General features: G+C 35.5%; 1 long non-coding RNA gene across 1 annotated transcript; it reads left to right on the top strand.

Annotated features, from left to right (window-relative positions):
* The first annotated feature begins 1,106 nt into the window (after nucleotides 1-1,106).
* On the top strand, nucleotides 1,107-1,923 carry LOC138131781 (uncharacterized). The gene is made up of 3 exons (XR_011159898.1): nucleotides 1,107-1,523; nucleotides 1,587-1,727; nucleotides 1,788-1,923. It is a non-coding gene; the product is annotated as an uncharacterized lncRNA (long non-coding RNA).
* Nucleotides 1,924-7,901: the final 5,978 nt, after the last annotated feature.

Here is a 7,901-nt window from a genome sequence, read left to right as displayed (position 1 = left end):
GACTGCAATAATTTTATACTGAAGCTGATATTTGCCTCTTGATTTTTCCTATAGCAAATTAAGCGAAACATCGCGCACATTTGCATTTCAGGCAGCGTACAATACTCTATCTCTTCTTCTTTTGGATCTTCCACATGTTCCATTATTATGGCTTTAAAATTTAAATCAAATAAATACAAATATTTTTATACACACAAAATTTGTTTTGTCTGTCAACAAACTGTCAACAATAACCATTTGATATAATAACAAAACAAACGGTCCGAAACGCAGCGGCACAGTTAGATATAACTTTCTGCAGAAATCTATATCTGTTGTAAATTTTAAAATAAAAATTTACTTATATTAGATTTTATTAAGCAGGTTATTTTATTAAAAGAATACAACTTTTGTTTGAACTAAAAAAGTTACCTGAAAACGTAAAAATCTTTTTGACAGAATTTGAGAATTTTCCCCTGTGTGAACGGATTTTGATAAATTTGACAACTTGTCAAAACGAAACGTCAAGCTAATTTTAAAGATTTTTAGCGATTTGGAGCCTTTAAGGGGCTCGTCGAACAAAAAAAAACGTTGTATTCAACTCGTTCTTGTGTAATTTGGGCTTTTTTTGGCACTTGTGGACCTTTAAAACTATCGTTTCACTCGAGTTTTAAACTGGTCCACTCATGCCAAAAAAAGCCAAAATTACAAACGAACTCGTTAAATAAATAACTATTTTTTGCAAATTTAATTTAACATGTTATTGCAGCGCCCTCTATTGAAAAAAGTAAAAAAAAATTTTACTGCCTAGCCCTATTTGTGTTTTTTTTTGCAAGGCTAGCCGTAGAAACACCTACTTTTCTCGTCCATATGGAGACGGTAAAATTCAACTTTACCATAGTGTAGGAAGAAATAGTATATTAAGTATAAAGAACGGTAATGACAATGTACGGATCGAAGACAATTGTTTGGAGGAGGAGCTTGCGACGACTCCAATATTGTCTGAGATCCGTACATTGTCATTAACGTTCGTCATGCTTATGAGATTTTTTGCGCGATTGAATATTTATTACAAAACATTCCTAACTAGAATGTGTTGCCACAATGTCGATTTTTGTATCGCGTTTCTAAGGCAATCTGCAAACAACTACCGCCATTGCAGTTTTTGTGCTCAAATATCGCCAGTTGTGTTGAAAAACAAGCAGTAAAATGAGTGATATTAGTGATTCCGAAAATGAAGTGGATATTGTAGAAGAAACTTTGAATGTGGGGTGCGTCACAAATAAAGAATTTTTGAAACTAACGACCTCAACGTGTAATTAAGAAGACAAGGAAAATTTGTGGTATGAAAATTTTGATAATACTAATGTCGCGGCAAGTTCGCTAATATTATTTCATTGCAGCGGCAAGGAATGCCGACCACAAGAGCCGTGTGAGTTTCCAGAAAGTGCTAACATCTTGTCTTCAACTTCTGTCTACATAAATCAAGAATTTTCGAAACCAGCGAACTCAATATGAAATCAAGAAGACAAGGAAAATCCGGGGTATGAACATTTTGACAATTCTAATGTCGCGGCAAGTCTGTTGCTAAAATTGTTTCATTGCAGCGGCAAGGTAGGCCGACTACAAGAGTCGTGTGAGTTTCCAGAAAGTGCTAACATCTTGTCTTCAACTTCCGTCTACATAAATGAAGAATTTTCGAAACCAACGATCTCAGTGTGTAATCAAGAAGACAAGGAAAATGCGGGGTATGAAAATTTTGACAATGCCAATGTCGCGGCAAGTTTGCTAATGCTATTTCCTTGCAGCGCCAAGGAAAGCCGACTACAAGAGCTTTATGAGTTTCCAGAAAGTGCCCCCACATCTTGTCTTCAACTTCCGTCTACATAAAAATTATTATAATAATCGATTAATTTTGAATAAACTTTACTTACCGTTCTAGAACACCAAAAATTACTTACCATCGAGTTTATCGTTAGCAACGAGTAAACAGAGCTTACCATCTTGGAAACAGACGTGGTAAACAACCAAATAGAGTACAATCGCGCAAAAAAGTAATTTCTGTTACGTACAGGCATGACCAACTTCATTCATATCCGCTTCGCTTCTATATGGCCGTTTCAATTTTGAATTTTACATGCAATCAAATGTTCCCATTTGATGGACATCTACTAGCGACATCTCCTCAACAAACAATCAAACTACAACTGAATTTGACATTAACGTCAATTAATTAACGTCAAGGTCAATGGCCTCATTTTTATGTTATTACTGTTATCAGCCCATTAAAAAAAAACACGAAGACGAAAATGTTGGGTTTAATTTAACTAGATGACAACACTAACAAAACACATTTTTAAAGGTAAGAGCACTATTTATAACTTCAAAACTTTTCAGTTCAGTGGTTTACTGTTCAAGCTTAGTCTTCAAAGAATCCATTTATTCTACAAAAATATTACTCAGGACTGACTGGTTTCGCAGCTGTTTTAATAATAACATTACATACTGCAGCTTTGTGGTCTGCACAGGAAAACGCTGAATTTTGAAGGAGGTGATCATACGAGTACAGCAAGTCATGCAAATGAGTACATGGTTTCTCATATTGTAGAAATGGTACCTAACAGTTTTTGTACTATATTCGCAATTCTCAATAATGCCTACAAATGAATCACTGGGATACAGCAATTGACTCCGATTTTGAAGGGCTATTAATCTTAACAAAGATCCTAGTATGATGGTGGATAAAAGTGACATAAAAGATCACTTTGCCAAATTTGTATTGTATATGTATTGTTTTGCAGGGAAGAAGCAGCTTCATTTTCATCTAGGGACTGGGTCAGGATATGAATTCGTACAAACAACAACAGGGTTCTAAAATAACCAAAGAAAACATTTTGCATGTTGTAAAGTTCATTCACGTTGGATTTTCCCTGTCAAATTGTTGTCATGTTGCAAACCTGCACCTCTTTTCCTAGTAATTTCCACATTATTATGTTAGAGCGATTTGATGTTTTTAATTTTGAATCTTAGTTTGACATGTGAATAAAGTCACATATTTTTTTCATAAAATTCTATTCCTATCCTATGCCTGGTTAATTTTACCATGGCGGAAAGAAAAAAGAAGGTTTTATTAACAGCTAATTTGAAAATTGCGTTAATTAAATGTGGCCAAGAACTGAAAAATACCTATCTCGACCTAACCTCTACAGTCTACGCATGACATGGTTACTTTATTAGCCCGTATTGGCGACATACACAACTAAAATATTATTGAAGTAAATATCACACTGCCAAAAAATTAAATAATTTGACCTTGATGAAGAAAATCCAACGTGAATGAACTTTATACATATTTTGGATCTGAATTCCTACAAATACGAATGGGACAGCATCTTTAGTGAGTGTCACTTTTTTTGAAGATGATCTGTAATTTTGTTGAGATCTATAATACCATTTAATAAACTACCTTCTATAAGAAATTTTATTATTCAAAAAATACTACAAGATCTTTTAAGAGACTTTAGGCATTTGTTTCTCTGATCAGAATCGCTTGGAAATTGGAAAAAGGCTTCAAATTTCCACAAATAAAACACTTTCTGCCCATTTTGTTAAAAAAACAACTAAACAGTCCCGAATTTATTTAAACTTTAGAATGAATAAGTTGTCAACTTGACGGAAGATGGCGACACATGATGTACGTTTCATGGACTACTTTGCGGGAACAAATTTTTGCTAAATTGAGACGGCCATATACAATATGTCCCCGGATTGAGTTTACAAGAGGGAAAACATTTTTATTTTTGATTTTACGCAAAAACTTCAGAGGAATAACATTTTTTGCTTCATCTCAAATCCCCATTTCTGTTATTAAAAAGTCTTTTTCAACACAGAGGAAGACTTAACATTAAAATGAAAGAAAATGCAGAAAAAATATTTTCCTTTTTTTTGAAAAAATCAAATGATAATTGAATATAAAACTATTCTATTAAGTATGCGCCGTTTTCTGTATATCATTCAACCCTGTATCGAAGTTTAAGCTTCTGAACACCCATGCCTGATACATCTGTTGGGAAATTTTTCATTAAATTTTGTAATTATGTGACAAAAACCGGTCCAACATTGGATTAAATAAATTCTTTGTTCTAAAGACAACATTTTGCAACCGTAATAAGTTGTTTGTCAAAAAACCAGGCCAATTGTAATAAAATTTATAACATAAAAATTAATTCTAAGTCCAAATTTGAACAAAAAATGTTAATTTAAGAATACAGTGTATCAATACTGAGATTTTAATAACGGAAATGGGGGTTTCAGATGAAGCAAAAAATGTTATTCCTCTAAAGTTTTTGCGTAAAATCAAAAATAAAATTTTTTTCCTCTTGTAAACTCAATCTGGGGACATACTGTAGAAGCGAAGCGAATATGAATGAAGTTGGTCATGGTACAGGCCACACCACATGCCATTTTATCTCTCTTTAATTACAGAATATAGCCTAAAGGAGTCCGTTTCGGCTCAGGGACGCGAGGGTCGCGGGTTCGATTCCGACCCAGGGCGAAATTTAAAATAATAAGAAAAAAGGCTATAAAGAGTGTTTTTTTTTAATTTGGCGTCGAAGTAGGCGTTGGAGAGTCGATTGAGATCGCACCACTCGTGTAAAAGCGTAAGATTTAAACAGCTGATCCGTGATCCGTAACCTGTATAGTCAAGGCGGTCTCTACTTTAACAGGCCGTGATACTGACTTCAGAAAGTGGTCTGTGGAATGGCCCACTAACGTCTGGCAACGTTGCTTCGCCAACCTTTAAAAAAGTTACTACATAGTCTTGAAGTTTTGCGATCACTCACTATTTTGTCATTGTCAGCTGTCAGTGAAAGATTTTTCTAATTCCCGTATTGCAATTTTACTTCAGTCAAAGTAGGTATATCAAGTGTCCAAATCAAGGTAATTATGTGTATCCTGTTTTATAAAATAGCTATTGTTAGTAAAATTTCATAGAGTCCTGTATTCTAAACAAGTATCCTATCCAAAATGAAGATAGAAGTTTTTTTAGTTCACCGTGATTGCATTAGCTCCAGTGCAAATTCCAACGCATGCCACCTGTGCACTGTACAGATCAGGACAAGATTTTTTTCTAAAGTCGTACACAGACACCATTAAAAACTAATAAAGGTGCAGTATGAATTGTTTAAAATAAATAAGAACTGCAAAAGCTACCCACTCGAGTGTATGGACCCTACCACTAATACAGGTTTATTATTTAAAATGGATTTTTGACCTAATAGAACGAGCAACAAAGACCTTACGCGCCAGTTTTCTAGTTCCAAAATCCGCATCCATTCTTGCATTCTAATCTTCTTCGATGGGAATTTGAAAACGCTAACGTACGAGTAGGAAGACTTGCTTGAAGCATAATTTGACTTGCAATTAGGTACGCAACATTTGTGTGGCATGTTTAGTTTTTCAATTACTGAAATTAATTGTCTTGTCAAAATTATTTTTGAATGAACCGCCTTTCTATGGAAGTGCCAATATTTTTGAAACTCAGGATGCTATGGAATGGCCCACTAAGAAATTTGGCAACACAGCCAGTGTCCTGGCCTGTTAAAATAGAGATCGCCTTGGTATAGTGCGTTCACAATCGACAGTTCAACGCCTACTTCGACGCCAAATTTTAAAAAACACCCGTTATTCTGTCTCGTGATTCGGAAGTCACGTTAAGCCATTGGTCCCGGTCTACTGAGTTGGTCATCATGCCCCTCATAGATTTGTAAACCAGTCCTAGACTGTGTAACAATTTTTTTTTTTATGATCTCTTTCACATTGGACTAACAATTCACATTTTTATTATAAACTATCAAAACCTAACTTCTGCATACACCTTACAATGAAGATTTGTGCTAATTAAAACTAGAGAGTGGTACGCTAACCTGAAGTGATAACTTCCTGAGGTATTTTTTTGGGCCTTGTTCCATTCGTTGGTGTAAATCTTCGACAATTTCTTCATTCACTGGCGGTCTTCCCATACTTTACCTTTTTCAACACTTCCACTTGCCACAAATCTATCCACAGTCCTTCTAATATGTGCAATTAAATTCCCTTCCACAATGTTGTCATTTGTCATAATTATGTAATAAAATGTTTTTGAAAGTGCATAAAAACATAGATGTTTCAAAATATGGTAGCCGGCTGCTTATTTGAAAAGCGAATCCAGAACGTACAAACTGAGAAATGCAAAGATTGTCGAGAGAGAAGATATCGAACAATGTTTGAAGCGGCTACCCCATGAAGAATATTTGATGATAAAGGTGAATATTTCCTTATTTCGTGTGATTGGATATTTACATATTTAAATCTTCATATAGGTTGCCCTAATAACGGGCGTTGCTGGGGTTTACGGATATAACTTGTTGATGAATCTCAATATTGAGGGTCTACAAGATAAAGGGTCACATCTGTTGTTTTTATACCAGATACAAATGTTTCTCTCAGTGTCGCAATTATGAAAGAAGGATCCTCTGTTAATACTGCTGACATCTGGTATTTGCTTTTGGGGATACCCCCAGCACCCCAGCGCCCAGCGTGCCTGTCCGAAAGCGCGTTAGGCCGTCTGTTGACATCCGTACGAAGTACCTTATACGCTCTAAACGTAATAGTTTCCACCACGGATATTTTTGCAATCTTTAAATGAAAAATGTACGGTGCAATCCTTTGGAATTAACACATTGTTGAGAATACGTTCCTTACTGAAATTAGATGCGGAGTCCTGCACAGGTAGCAGTATGAGACGTTCTTCAGCAACGTTAGTAGCCAATGGGGGTGGTGACATTACGACTATCAAATCCCAGTGCTGGTTTTGTGATATGAAATGTCTAATATCTGATCTTCGTGGTGAATCTGCCAATTCTCTTGATAGTCTCAAAAGAGATTGGCCACAAAAATTGGCACTATAAAATCTAAATTGGATAAACAACAACCTCAACAATCCCACCAAGAAATCGTAGAGCCGAAGAAGAAGCAAAAACTTAAATCACATACATATAATGTTCAATGTTTCCAGAAATGAACAAGCTAGAAAGGAAAGAACAACTGTACCCGATAAAATAGATAAGTTTGCATGGAGACTCGGTACAAGGAGGTCAAAATTGACGTTTTTGATAACTTGTTTCGATTTCTCTAACGCGAAGCAAGATATCGAAAATTGGCCATATTTGTGAGATCGCAGTATTATTTAGATTAAATGTGGTGTTTAATTTTTACAAATAGGTATTTATATTGTACATACTTTCGATATTGTTTTTGTAAACACTTTTCTTTAAAAAAAATGTCTAACTGGGTTTTTACTTGCAAAAAAATAATTTATTAAAAACTGTCTAAAATATTTCAGTTTTGTTTTCGCTAGTGTTTTGCAAAGTGCCTAGAGTGCAACAAGAAAATAACCGTGTAGGACGTAGCGTGCTAACGGTTTTATGATGTTAGTCCAGATGATCTTCTGAAGGAGTTCATGATCTCCACCATGGACCTGGAGCTCAACGTAAAACTTTACATCGTCAAAAACTTCGTCTTAGAAATTTGCCAAAGAGACAGATTATCCACCACACGGACTGTTGGAAACGAGTGGAGGGAACTTATAGGACGCTCAATCTCGATGTCATTCGTAGATCGCCGAATAAGGACTTTTGGACTGCTTTCCTCTCGTCTAGACAAGAATGGTGTTCAGTAACGAGTGCTGTTTTCGTTTGTGGCTTGACGATGATCGAAGGAGGGTGAACCTCATGGCTTGCTCGGTCTCCCGATCTGTCCCCAATCGAACATATCATGAGCTACCTTAGGACAGTATTAATCATTTGATTGGAAGCGTTTCTCGACGTGTAATCGAGTGTACACGAAACAAAGACAATTCGATTCGTTACAAATTTTGTTTT

This window comes from Tenebrio molitor, chromosome 5 (genome assembly GCF_963966145.1).
Source record: "Tenebrio molitor chromosome 5, icTenMoli1.1, whole genome shotgun sequence".
Lineage (NCBI taxonomy): Eukaryota > Metazoa > Arthropoda > Insecta > Coleoptera > Tenebrionidae > Tenebrio > Tenebrio molitor.
Note: the sequence above shows the minus strand (reverse complement) of the source record. Positions and strands in the feature narration are given on the sequence as shown.